Below are 15,003 nucleotides of genomic sequence, written 5' to 3' on the forward strand. Positions count from 1 at the left end.
GCTGCAGCCACAGCACGGACCTTTTTAAAGCTGGAGGGGAGCGGAGGACCCAGGCGAGGGAGGGGGGGGGGTCCGACCCCCCTCCCCGCCGCTAGGCCCAATACCCCCTTCCTGCCCGCTATCCCCTCCAGCTCGGGCGGCCCCCAACAACAACGGCTTGGGGGGGGGGGGGGGGGAGGGCGGCGGCGATTTCTTTGAAAATTGCCTCAGGCGGCAAAAAGTCTAGGGCCGGGCCTGGTGACCATTATTTCCTCCCCTTTCAGTTCCTTCCCCTCTATAATCTGAAGCATGTGTTTGGTATCCTTAAGTATATTGGGAAGTTTTTCCACCATAGGTTTCAAAAACTCATCCAAATACTGTCCCAATCTGTGGGTGACCGACCCTATCCCACTTACTATGGGCCTTCCTGGGGGGTCAACTTTACTTTTATGCATTTTAGGGACCTGGTATATGACGGGTATTCGGGGAACATCCGGAACAATATATTTGAACTCCTCATCCGTGATAAAACCCCTATCCATCCCCTCCCTAAGTATCTCCCTCAATTCCGCCATATACTTACCTGTGGGGTCTCCCCTCAGTCGGGTGTATGCCTCTGCATCCCCTACCAATCTGTCCAGTTCATTTTTATACTGCAGTTTGCTTAGAACCACCACCCCTCCCCCCTTATCTGCCGGCCTAACCACTAAATTCTTACTCTCCAACATCTCCTTCGCCACCTCCCTAGTTTGCCCATTTTTTTGCTCTGGGATATTGTCCATATCCCTAATAACCATATTTTTAAAAACCTCAATCGCATTATAGTTAGTGTCCTGTGGATTAAATGTGGATTTTGTGCGCAAATTAGTATGTACATATCTGTCTGGTTCCTTATGCCCAAAATTCCGATTTGGACGGCCAGCAAAATATTTTTTTAGATGTAGTTTTCGTGCAAACTTGTTAATGTCAATATACGTGGAAAATTTGTCCATACCCTGCCGTGGTGCATATTTCAGGCCTTTATCCAATATAGTCAATTCTCTAGTGCTCAAAGTGATACCACTAATATTGAACACCCCTTCCCCCATCACTGTCGCATCCTTTTTGCCCCTCTTCCCCCCCCCCCCCCCCCCTTGTGCCTCGTCTGGCTCTCTTTTTCCATAGGGACCCTGTTGCGGTATATACCCTGCCATTTCCTGTCTCCATTCTCTCTCCCCATACCTCGGTGCCATCTCTAAAAAAGGTTCCATTTGTTTTTGTTGTCTTATAGGATCATAGCGGTTGAACGTCGGTATATTAAACTGATTCTGGTAATCATTCCTATACCCCCTCCCCTGCCCTCTATCTGGCATTCGATTTGAGCCCCTATTCTGTCCCCACCCCCGATTAGTGTTTCCCCATCCCACTCTTCTTTCCTCACCTAAATACCCATGATTAATCCCCTGTTCCCCCCCCTGTGTGTAGGTGGGCCTGGGAGCTGGTCTATGTTCAGTGCGCTGTTCTTCCATAGGTATATTCTGTTTCTGCTGTCTCATTTCCTCGGCCTTAGCTAATAGCTCTGCTGCCTTTATCTCCTCTTTTTTCTTTATTTGCCATCTATATGTTTCCTTTTTCCTTGTAGCTAGAGTGAGCAGAGGCGAGGAGGCACGTATGGCATCCCAGCGTTCATTCCGTGCGCGCGGCGGAAGCGAAGGGGGAACACTAACGGGAGCCTGCCAGTCTGGCCACCAAACAGGGGAGAGCCCGTGTATACAAATTACTCAAACGCTGATTTTATTCAACTTCATGTGAGTGCAATTGCTTTTTATAAATAAATAGCTTTTAACAGTATTACGCTATGGAGGCTTTTTCTTGCTGAGGTACTCATCACATCAAGATAACCTCCTTTGGTGACGTGTGGAGAGTATACTGCTGGAGTGGTGGGGGACGACCCGCGAATGGTCCCTAGGCTCATATAGACCATTGGTTGGTCTAGGACAGGGGTGAGTGGCACACAAAGGGTGCGGTGGAGGTGACCTGTCTGAAATTGATAGAAGTACTCTGACAGCTGCTCCTGAGAAAATTTATGTGAAGAAATTGCTTTCTATATTTCATATGCTGATATCAGTTAGGTTTAACATGTTTTTTATGATAAATAGGTTTTAGGTCCCATGAACTTGGACTTTAAACTGAATAGGATAGCCCAAGCTTTTTTATGTTTATGATCTATAATCCAGTGTGCACAGGAATTTACTGGACGTTCAATGTATGCAGTGAACTCTACAACTATTAATTCTGGTCTTTTGTACTTGGCCCTGTGCAATTCAATGTTATCTCTGATCTGATGGTTCTAGTATTGTTATGGTAATTTATCTCAAAGGGTGATTTAATCAATTGTTTGCAGGAGGGTGAGTTAAGTGAACACCGTGAGCGCTACCTCTTGTGGCACAACCCTGGTTTATGAATGCTCTTTCCCTCCTCCCCCCCCCCCCCCTTCTGCTTTCTTACCTACTTCATACAATCGACTTAATACACCATATTGGGCTCCTGCTCTTCTTGTGTGTCTACATTGAAGTCCATGGCTCTGACATCCACGTTTATTTGCACAAGGATTTTCCCATATGGAACAATTTTCACTTGACTGCGCTCCTCCCATTCATTTGTCAATACCTTTATCACTACTTATCCCAACGAAATGATCTACTGTATATCTTGTTTTTTTCGCCACCAATTAGGCTTTCTTTGAGGGGTGTGTTTTGGTTAGAATTATTTTATGCTTAATGCCTTTTAACGGGAATATTAGGAAAAATGTCTCAGTTTTTGGCCGTTATAGTTTTAAAATAATACATGCTACTGTAATTAAAACCCACTTATTTTATTTTCCCATTTGTCCCAGTTATTACAATGTTTATATAATTACTTAAAGATTTTATTGTTAAAAAGCGGTGCAATTTTTTCACGAGCTTTTAGACCCTAAAAATCACACTGCTAGATTGATCTGTAGCAGCCCTGCACATTACACACCTTCTATGGATTCAATTCGGGATTACCACCCTGAGCTGCAGATTTCCATTCTGACTCGGGGTTACCGCCAAGGAGGTTGAAATATTTCCCTAGTACAATGTATGGCAACAATATTTTATTTATAAATAAAGGTGTATTTTTTCTGTTTTGTGTCCGTCACTAATTACAAGCCCATATTTGCATAAATTACAGTAGTATACCCTCATGACATTTATATTTAAAAAAAAGTTTAGTCCCTAAGGTAACTATTTATGTATTTATTTAAAAAATGTAACTTTTTTTTTATAAATGAAAATATTTTATGTGGGTAACTATGGGAGAGTGGGGGAGGTAAGGTGTTCATTTTAATGTTATATTTTTGTATTTTTATTTAAAAAAAAGTGTATGTAGGTGCAATTTTACTATTTGGCCACAAGATGCCCCCCCATGTTATCTTCCTGTGCGTACTGTTAGTACACTAACAGGAAGTAACGTGTGGACATGTTACTGATCGGTGTACTAGTATGCCGCCATGGATGGGGGGGGACATCTTGTGGGGGGGGTCACAGGCATTGAAAGAAGAAGATGAGTATCTATGTCCTTGGAACAAGAACAGACAGTCTTCCCGCAGAGCGTAGATATTCTGCCGCAAACCCAGCTAGTGCTTAAAGGATACCCGAGGTGACATGTGACATGATGAGATAGACATGGGTATGTACAGTGCCTAGCACACTAATAACTAGGCTGTGTTCCTTTTTTTCTTTCTCTGCCTGAAAGAGTTAAATATCAGGTATGTAAGTGGCTGACTCAGTCCTGATCCAGACAGGAAGTAACTACAGTGTGACCCTCACTGGTAAGAAATTCCAACTATAAAACCCTTTCCTAGCAGAAAAGGGCTTCTTAGAGCAGGAGAGAGATAAAAAGGGTCAATATCGCATACATTTTAGCTCTGGTATACTTCAATAAATGTGTCATTGAGCAAAAACAATAAACAGTTAAAACTTTAAAATTAGATTTAAATGTAAAATAAAACGGTAAAATATCCTAAAAAGTAATTTTTAGGAGAAGGAAGATAGATACAATTGTTTATTTCATTTATTTTCACCTTGGGTGTCCTTTGAAGCATTTATGTGAATAAGTGTTTTCTAAAGGGGCCCATACACTGGTCGATTTCAGCCGTCGAACGATTCTATCGGATGGATCAATTGGAAATCGATTCTATCAAATCAGCCTATCGATCGATTTGCGGCTGATTTCAATCGATTTGATCTCAGTGGATGGAAAATCTAAGTCGATCTGCTGCTGGCATAAGCTGGCCATACACTGGCCCGATTTGCCACCGTTTCGACAGCAGATTCGATCACTGGGATCGAATCTGCTGCCAATCGTTCGCGCTACACGCCGAATTTCGATCCATTCCGTCCGATCCCGTCGATCGCGCCGTGCGGAAAATAACCGTCGATCGCCCGCGGGTAAAGAGCGCATCGCTAGCGGCGTTCGAGTGCCCGACGACCGACGTAATAGAGCTGCAATACATTACTTGCTCCGCCGGCGCGACTCCCGGGTCTCCGCTCTTCTTCTCCGCTCTGGTCTGGTCTGGTCTCCGGCATGCTTCCCTTCTTCCTGTCCCGGCAGGAAGTTTAAACAGTAGAGGGCGCTCTACTGTTTAAACTTCCCCCAGATAGGAAGAAGGAAAGCAGGGCCGGTTTAAGCAACAATGAGGCCCCAGGGCAAAATAACCCTGGGGGGCCCCCCAACATGTACCCCGGAACAAAAATCGGCATTAGGGGACCTTTTTTGCAGCTGGTATAGTCAGGGTGTGAAGTCCCAATCAGTCGGAGCTCCACATTCTGGCTATCCCAGCCTGCATGGGGGACAAGGGGTTAAAAAGTTTCAGGAGGGCGGACCCCACATAATTTTTTTTTTTTAAATTCCCACACTCTAAACATAAAAAAAAAAATTGGGAAAATAGGAAAAAATGCCAGGGATCTTCATACAGCCATATTGCGGCTGTATAGCGATCCTTGGCCAAAGCGCTGCGGCTGCGTATAGACCCCATGGAAACCCCGTCAGGAAATTTATTGCGCTTTCGTTTGAGGCATGTAAAATTACACTACCGTTAGGTTTGCTACTAAAAGTGACATTTACCGCATTTAAAAGTATTCTTTTTTCCTTTGAAACTTTAAAATAGATTTTCTCAAAAACTATAAGGTCTTTTTGAAAAATTGTTTTTTCTTCTTATTCCTAATGATCTCCTTAACATATCCTGCAAATTTAGGGTTTCTAGCATTTAAGGTGGATTTGCTATTAACCATTAAAGTCGGCAGGTTTTTAACCTGCCTGGCGTTCTATTAAGATCGCCAGGGAGGCTGCGGGAGGGTTTTTTTTTAATAAAAAAAAAACTATTTCATCCAGCCAACTGAAAGTTGGCTGCATGAAAGCCCACTAGAGGGCGCTCCGGAGGCGTTCTTTCGATCGCCTCCGGCGCCCAGAATAAACAAGGAAGGCCGCAATGAGCGGCCTTCCTTGTTTTGCTTCCCTCGTCGCCATAGCGACGAGCGGAGTGACGTCATGGACGTCAGCCGACGTCCTGACGTCAGCCGCCTCCGATCCAGCCCTTAGCGCTGGCCGGAACTTTTTGTTCCGGCTATGCTGGGCTCAGGCGGCTGGGGGGACCCTCTTTCGCCGCTGCTCGCGGCGGATCGCCACAGAGCGGCGGCGATCAGGCAGCACACGCGGCTGGCAAAGTGCCGGCTGCGTGTGCTGCTTTTTACTTGAGCCAAATCGGCCCAGCAGGGCCTGAGCGGCAGGCTCCGGCGGTACTGGACGAGCTGAGCTCGTCCAGACCGCCCAGCAGGTTAAATGTGTATTTTGTTTCCTTTGAAACTTTTTAAAATCGATTTTTCTCAAAAACCATAAGGCCGAACTGAAATTTTTTTTCCTCTTGTAGCCACTGGGGGCCCCTACAAGCTCTCGGGCCCTGGGGCAGCTGGCTCCTTTGCCTCTATGGTAGCGTCGGCCCTGCCGGAGACCAGACCAGACCAGAGCGGAGAAGAAGAGCGGAGACCCGGGAGTCGCGCCGGCGGAGCAGGTAATGTATGCGGAATGGGGGGAAGCGGCGGCAGCACCACCACCACAGATTGTGAACAGTTTCAGGCTGAAATCGGTTCACAATCTGTTTGCAGTAAAGGTAGCCATACGATCCCTCTCTGATCAGATTCGATCAGATAGGGATCTGTCTGTTGGTCGAATCTGATGGCAAATCGACCAGTGTATGGCCACCTATAGAGTTGCATTGGTTCTAATGGTCCAATAATGCATTTACTGTACATCGATTTCCAATCTATTGTAAATCTGTTCCTAGTGTGTGGTACACATCAGATAGATTCCTATCAGATTCGACTTGACAGTCATCTGACAGAAATCTGATGGTCGAATCTACTGCAAATCTATAAGTGTATGGCCACCTTTATGCCTCGTAAACTGCAATGCAAATTATGCGAAATTACACTAAATTACAATACTTTCAGGTTTGTGAAATTTTGTATAATTTTCACAAATTGCCATTCTGGTTGTAATTACAATTTTTGGGTAAAAGATTGTAATTACAAACAGAATGGCAATTTGTGAAAATTATACAAAATTTCACAAACCTGAAATTATTGTAACCTTATGATCTGTAATGTCACAATAATGCGCAATCTCATGAAGATATAACTTTCTCATTGCCCATAGAATTTAACGCATTTATGCAAATGTGTTTTCTCATGTGCAAAAAATTGTTTCCTTTTGTGTTGTAGACCTCAATGCAGTTGTGTGAAAATTACGCAAAATTACACACATTCAAAATTATCCACAAAATCATAATTACAGTCATGATCGTATGATGATACATGATGGGAAATTTCACAAAACCGAAATGACTTATGACGATCAACACTGCTTACCGGATGGAGGAAACACATAAAAATGAAAAGAGCAACAAGTGGAGGACCACCTGGATGCATACATTAAATAAGGGCGCCAGGAAAAAAGGGGAGTGGGGTGAAGTCAAAATTGTAAAATATCGTCTATAACAATGAAAATTAAGAAATAATTACAGATGGAATGAGGATAGTAAGGAGTTTTGATGAGGATATAAAATGTTTTGTAATGAGGAGGATAGTAAAACACTGATAAATATTACAGATTTTTCTGTAACTAAACCTAACCCTACTCTCACACAGAACAGTTCCTTTACCAATGCCTAATCCTAACCTCCCCTGGTGGTGCCTAATCCTAACCCCCCCTGGTGGTGCCTAATCCTAACCCCCCCTGGTGGTGCCTAATCCTACCCCCCCCTGGTGGTGCCTAATCCTAAACCCCCTAGTGGTGCCTAATCCTAACCCCCTCGGTGGTACCTAATCATGAGACACCCCTGGTGGTGCCTAACCCTAAGACCCCCATGGTAGTGCCTAAACTTAAGACTCCCCTGGTGGTGCCTAACCCTAAGACCCCCCTGGTGGTGCCTAACCCTAAGACCCCCTGGTGGTGCCTAACCCTAAGACCCCCCCTGGCGGTGCCTAACCCTAATACCTCCCCTGGTGGTGTCTAACCCCAAGACCCCCCCTGGTGGTGCCTAACCCTAAGACCCCCCCTGGCGGTGCCTAACCCTAAGACCTCCCCTGGTGGTGCCTAACCCTAAGACCCCCCCTGGTGGTGCCTAACCCAAAGACCCCCCCTGGTGGTGCGTAACCCTAAGACCCCCCTGGTGGTGCCTAACCCTAAGACCCCCCTGGTGATTCCTAACCCTAAGACCCCCCTGGTGGTGCCTAACCATAAGACCCCCCTGGTGGTGCCTAACCCTAAGACCCCCCGGTGGTGCCTAACCCTAAGACCCCCCCAGTGGTGCCTAACCCTAAGACCCCCCCGGTGGTGCCTAACCCTAAGACCCCCCTGGTGGTGCCTAACCCTAAGACCCCCCTGGTGGTGCCTAACCCTAAGACCCCCCTGTTGGTGCCTAACCCTAAGACCCCCCTGTTGGTGCCTAACCTTAAGACCCCCCTGGTGGTGCCTAACCCTAAGACCCCCCTGGTGGTGCCTAACCCTAAAATCCCCCTGGTGGTGCCTAACCCTAAAATCCCCCTTCTTGACACCTAACCCTAAGACCCCCCTGGTGGTGCATAACCTTAAGATCCCCCCTGTAGTGCCTAACCCTAAAACCCCCTGGTGGTGCCTAACCCTAAACCCCCCCGCTGGTGCCTTACCCTAAGACCCCCGTGGTGGTGCCTACCCTAAGACCCCCTGGTGGTGCCTAACCCTAAGACCCTCCCTGGTGGTGCCTAACCCTAAGACCCCCCTGGTGGTGCATAACCCTAAGATCCCCCTGGTGGTGCCTAACCCTAAGATCCCCCTGGTGGCGCCTAAGACCCCCCAGTGGTGCCTAACCCCCTAAGACACCTCCCTAGTGGTGCCTACCTATAAGACCCCCCTGGTGGTGCCTTACCCTAAGACCCCCCCCTTCCTGATGCCTAACCCTAAATACCCCCCTTCTTGACGCCGAACCCTAAACCCCCTCCCCTCTGTCGCAAATATCGTAAAAAAAAAAAAAAGTATTTCTAAGACAATAAATTATTTACAAAATGATAATTCTCAAAACAAATTTCAAAACGTTAATTTTCAAATCATTCTAAAAATGAACAATTTGGGTTGGATGGGCCTGGCGCTCCATATTTCTGCTTTTGGCACCCAACAGCTGATATTTTGCATTAGCTCCTATGGTGCGCCCAAATAGTCCATTAGCCGGAGGTGCCCAAATTTCCTGATTCCCACCAGGACCCCCATTGATATCAGCTCTGACAGTAGCTGTTAGCGCTCGTTCACATCTAGGGCGTTTTGCGTTTTTTTTTAGTGCAGTGCAATGAATCCTTATGGAATAGTTTATATCTGAGCATTTCGCAAGCTTTTCGCTCAGCAAAGCGCTGCTTGTACCATTTTTAGGACAATTTTGCCTCAAAGGAAAATATAGGAAAAGCGCAAAACGTTCACAAAATCGCTTTGTGCGGTGATTGCGTTTGCACTTTTAAGAATAAATACATAGGGCTCGATTCACAAAGCGGTGCTAACCCAGTTAGAGACTTGAGGCGTGATAACCATTGCACCACACTGGTGAAAAGCCAGTTTAGGCGTGATAAGTTTAGGCGTGATAAGTTTAGATAAGTTTTGATCGCGCGCAAAGTCCTGCACACAAAGCAGCGCCATTAAATTCTATGCGAAGTGCACCAGACTTTGCTAGCGCAAAACTTTTGATCAGCTGTGCACTGCGGTGCTGCTAACCCAGTTGGTGCTTAAACTTATCATGCCTAAACTTATCACACCTAAACTTATCACACCTAAACTTATCACACCTAAACTTATCATGCCTAAACTGAGTTTAGGCATGATAAAGGGCTTTTCACCAGCGTGCTAACTGTTAGCACCGCTTTGTGAATCAGGCCCATTGTATTTATTCTTTTCCGGATCCAATAGTTCACTTCACGACTTGCTTCAGAAAGTAAAAAAACAAATCGCTCTGCAAAAGCGCTTTGAAAAACGCTTTACAAAAAATCGTAGCGCGCAGGAGGGGAAAAAAAATCACTCGCAAAATACCAAAATGCGATTGCGAATTTAGATGTGAACAAAGCCTTACAGTTCTTGCATCACCCCTGCATCACGTGCGTAATTTTGCGTGATGACTCATGCTAAAACTGCACACAGTAGCCACACCTCTAAATACGTTCAATCAGACTCACCGTGAGATGGGAGGAATTTTTTTGCATCAAGGTCACAGTAATGAATAAAATATAATAATAATAATATAATAAACATTTAATATACCTTGTAAACACTAATGACAAATTCCTGGCGAATGTGCAATTTGTAATTTCCACAAAGCAAATTGTCCTCTAACAAGGCTTAAATGATCCCTTTCCTATATAAGCAGTTGTCACTCCGATGATCGATCCTATTCTGCATCTTGTTTTAGCCACAGGGCACCTATTAACTAAATGTGTTTTCTAATATTATAACTCTGTCCTATTGGGAAGCCGTTCCACCCTCCTAATTGCTGTGCCGTTGGCATGTTAAGGAGTTATTTCAGTGTGTGAGTCACATACAAGCACACGGTACACTCCGGTAATGGGAGAGTGATAATACATTTATGATCTCTATTTGTCGGCTGAAAGTTCTCAGATTGGCAATAATGATAAAATCCAAGCATGACTCACTCATTGGGGAGGATCACACAACATATTTGGGAATATAGGTAATTACTGTGGTGAGTGGAGAACTTCGACCTACATACCGTATATACTCGAATACAAGTCGACCTAGTCGTGTATAAGTCGACTCCAATATTCAACCCTCTTAAAGTGGATCCAAGATAAACTTTACTCATTGCATAATTGTGTTCCTTACATATAGTTTATAGGGCATTCCTCAAGCCAAATACTTTTTTTTTTGTTTTAATACTCTAATTCCCTATAAACTAAGCAAGCCTTGCCTACAGCTCAGAGTGCCTTGGCACTCCATGTAGCAAGGGCTTATGGGAGCTCAGTCTTGGTAGGAGGAGGAGGAAGTTACTAGCCAGAGATTTCAGAGGCAGAGGGGAGGAGGGAGCAAGAGAGGGGATTGAGCTAAGGGCTGGAGATGCAGTTGCTGCTTGCCTGTGTGTAATGTGACAAACAAAACATGGCTGCTGTCTGTGACGGATTGCGGAGAAGCCGCCGCGTGTTCTGACAGTGAGGCGGCGGTGTCCACGCACAGAGCGGCGGTTTCCCCGCAGCAACATGCTTCTGGTTTGTCTGGACCCAGTAGTGCACACAGATGGAGAGCTACGCGCACGCGCGCCGCAAGACAGGCTCTTTATGTCAATAGGAGAAGGGTCAGCTGATCGAGGCGGTCAGCTGATCCCAGCTCAGCAGATGATTGGTTGATGGGAGCTGGGTGGCGCTGGGGAGCGCTTCACTATATATATCTCTTGCTGTTCAGTTGCTGGTTGTCTGGCGTTGCGAATGCCTATGTGTTAGCACTCAGACCTTAGTCAGATCCTTCAGTGTGGTGGAACCAGGAGGACCTGGGAATCCACACTTAGCCAGTTTACTGTGCATCATCTGTGTTATTCCTTAGACCAGTTCCAGGGTGTAGAGACCATGGACCTCACACCCCAGACTAGGAATACTGTGTATCATCTGTGTTATTCCTTAGACCAGTTCCAGGGTGTAGAGACCACGGACCTCACACCCCAGACTAGGAATACTGTGTATCATCTGTGTTATTCCTCAGACTAGTTCCGGGGTGTAGAAACCACGGACCTCACACCCAGACTAGGGAATCTGTGTTGTCAATCTGTTATACATCAGACTAGTTCCAGGCTGTAGAGACCACGGACCTCACACCCAGACTAGGGAACTTGTGTTATCATTCTGTTATACATCAGACTAGTTCCAGGCTGTAGAGACCACGGACCTCACACCCAGACTAGGGAACTTGTGTTATCATTCTGTTATACATCAGATTAGTTCCAGGGTGTAGAGACCACGGACCTCACACACAGACTAGGGAACTTGTGTTATCATTCTATTATACATCAGACTAGTTCCAGGGTGCAGAGACCACGGACCTCACACCCAGACTAGGCATTGTTTGATATCTGTTATGACTTATTGCTTTTCTGACTACTCCTCTGATCTCTGATTCGGTACCTTGCACTTCTGATATTCCGTTGCCAAACCCTGCTTGCCTTGGATACCGAATAAGCTTCCTGTCTTCGTACTTTATCTGTCTGTGTGTTGCCGACCCGGCCTGCCCGACCTTTCTGGCTGTCACCCACCCCTTGGGTGCTCAGTCTTCCTGCAGGGCCCCCTGCTCCTCAGAGGGGGCACTGCTGCTAAACCAGTCAGGGTCTCCTCCTCCTGGAGCCCTTGACTGCAGTAGAGTCTGTCTCTACTTATTGGACCACCTGCTACCCCGGTGGTACAATTCCTACTGTTACACCAAACACTTACACGCTTCCGGTGTCCAGAGGTTAGCAATATATCTGTATTATCATCAATAATCAGGTATATATCTGTATTCTTGGTAATACTGCAGATCACCAATAATCAGATTCTCTCTGCGTGCTGACACCAATCGTTACACTGTCATTGTATAAATAAACATAGGTAGAAAAAAACAAAGTCTTGTAAAAGTAATACCTTTTAATGGCTAACTGCTAAAGTTAAATAATGCAAGCTTTCTGGGATCTAGTCCCCTTCTTCAGGCATATTTCTAGATGTTAGCTGTAGTAAAACACTGATGCAGGGAAGCTGCATGAAGATGGCAGTTGAACGTACTGGTTGCTGTTCAGCAGTTAGATGTCAGGTGGTCAGCAGGCTGGAGCCAGTGAGCTTATGCAAGCAAACATGAAATCTAGCAGGTTTCTGAAGATAGTGAAGCCAAGTCAATCATGTTACATAAGGAGTCATGAATCCCATTCCACAATTTAAACCTTCTGTTAATGTCTTGAACATTTTCATAAATTTGTACTCAGAAATCTTTCTTGCTTGTTCATTTTTAAAGTTACCCTTGAGAATAAGTACTTTTAGATCTTGCATGCTGTGTCCTGGTTCGCAGAAGTGTTGGCCCACTGGTGTGTCCATTTTACCCTCATTAATTTTAAAGCGGTGATGGTTCATTCTTGTGCGCAGTTTTTGTCCTGTTTCTCCTATATAGATTCCTCTTGAGAGGCATTTCATGCAGCGTATCATGTATACAACATTGGATGATTCACAGGAAAATTGGTCTGATATTTGATGATATTTCTGTGAGTTTGGTATTTGTATTTGGCTTGTGCACAAGATATAAGGGCAGGTCTCACACCTTGCGTTATTACAGGGTAATGTGCCTGGAGTTTCTGGTGTAGATAATGCACTTCTGATAATCATTTGTCTCAAATTGGGAGGTTGTCTGAAAGCAAGCATTGGTAAATCAGGAAAAACTTCTTTCAGGAGTTTGTCTTTATGAAGTATCGGTTGCAGGGCTTTCGATATCTTCCTCAGTGTCTTTAATCTTGGGTTGTAGGTGACCACTATTGGGACTCTGTTGTTTTCAGTCTTTGGGGTGTACTTTAATAGTTCCTCTCTAGATTTTAAAGTTGCTCTGTGTATTTGATCATCAACGATTCGTGGATGATATCCCTGATCTATGAATATATTACGTAGTGACATAAGTTGTCTGTCTCTGTCCTCTGAAATAGAACATATTCGGTTATACCTCAGAGCCTGGCTGTAAACAATAGATTTTTTGGTGTGTTCCGGGTGGAAACTATTCCACTTGAGGTAAATATGCCTGTCAGTTGGTTTACGGTAGATGGATGTTTCTAAAAATCTATCTTGTATATAAATTGTAGTATCCAGGAAACTGACATGGGAGGATGAAAAGTTGAGAGTTAACTTGATGTTCTTGTGGTATTCTGAGAAATTTTTGTGGAATTTGATTAATTCTTCCTGTGATGCTGTCCAAATTAATAGGATATCGTCTATAAATCTGAAGTAAGCCCATGGTTTAATTTCACACATTGAAAGGAAGTTTTCCTCCAATCTGGCCATAAATAAATTTGCATACTGGGGTGACATTCGACTTCCCATAGCACTGCCCATTGTCTGTAGATATATATCATTCCCAAATGAAAAATAGTTATGAGTTAGTATATATTTGATAAGTTGTAGTGTGGGCTCTGTTGGTAGATCATTCAACTGAAGGAAATGTTGACAAGCTGCAATACCGTCCTCGTGTGGAATGTTGGTATAAAGGGATTCAACATCCATTGTAGCTGGTTTGGGGACACTAACAGAAAAGATATCTGGCTGGGTAGAAAACATTCTTAAACCCATGGTAAGGAATACAGCCAGCTACATCCAGGACACCACTGACCTTCTTAACAAATTGACTGCCATGGGTCCAATCCCAGAGGGTGCTATCCTGGCTACAATGGATGTTGAATCCCTTTATACCAACATTCCACACGAGGACGGTATTGCAGCTTGTCAACATTTCCTTCAGTTGAATGATCTACCAACAGAGCCCACACTACAACTTATCAAATATATACTAACTCATAACTATTTTTCATTTGGGAATGATATATATCTACAGACAATGGGCAGTGCTATGGGAAGTCGAATGTCACCCCAGTATGCAAATTTATTTATGGCCAGATTGGAGGAAAACTTCCTTTCAACGTGTGAAATTAAACCAAGGGCTTACTTCAGATTTATAGACGATATCCTATTAATTTGGACAGCATCACAGGAAGAATTAATCAAATTCCACAAAAATTTCTCAGAATACCACAAGAACATCAAGTTAACTCTCAACTTTTCATCCTCCCATGTCAGTTTCCTGGATACTACAATTTATATACAAGATAGATTTTTAGAAACATCCATCTACCGTAAACCAACTGACAGGCATATTTACCTCAAGTGGAATAGTTTCCACCCGGAACACACCAAAAAATCTATTGTTTACAGCCAGGCTCTGAGGTACAACCGAATATGTTCTATTTCAGAGGACAGAGACAGACAACTTATGTCACTACGTAATATATTCATAGATCAGGGATATCATCCACGAATCGTTGATGATCAAATACACAGAGCAACTTTAAAATCTAGAGAGGAACTATTAAAGTACACCCCAAAGACTGAAAACAACAGAGTTCCAATAGTGGTCACCTACAACCCAAGATTAAAGACACTGAGGAAGATATCGAAAGCCCTGCAACCGATACTTCATAAAGACAAACGCCTGAAAGAAGTTTTTCCTGATTTACCAATGCTTGCATTCAGACAACCTCCCAATTTGAGACAAATGATTATCAGAAGTGCATTATCTACACCAGAAACTCCAGGCACATTACCCTGTAATAACGCAAGGTGTGAGACCTGCCCTTATATCTTGTGCACAAGCCAAATACAAATACCAAACTCACAGAAATATCATCAAATATCAGACCAATTTTCCTGTGAATCATCCAATGTTGTA

The sequence above is a fragment of the Hyperolius riggenbachi genome, chromosome 3, assembly GCF_040937935.1.
Source record: "Hyperolius riggenbachi isolate aHypRig1 chromosome 3, aHypRig1.pri, whole genome shotgun sequence".
Taxonomy (NCBI): domain Eukaryota; kingdom Metazoa; phylum Chordata; class Amphibia; order Anura; family Hyperoliidae; genus Hyperolius; species Hyperolius riggenbachi.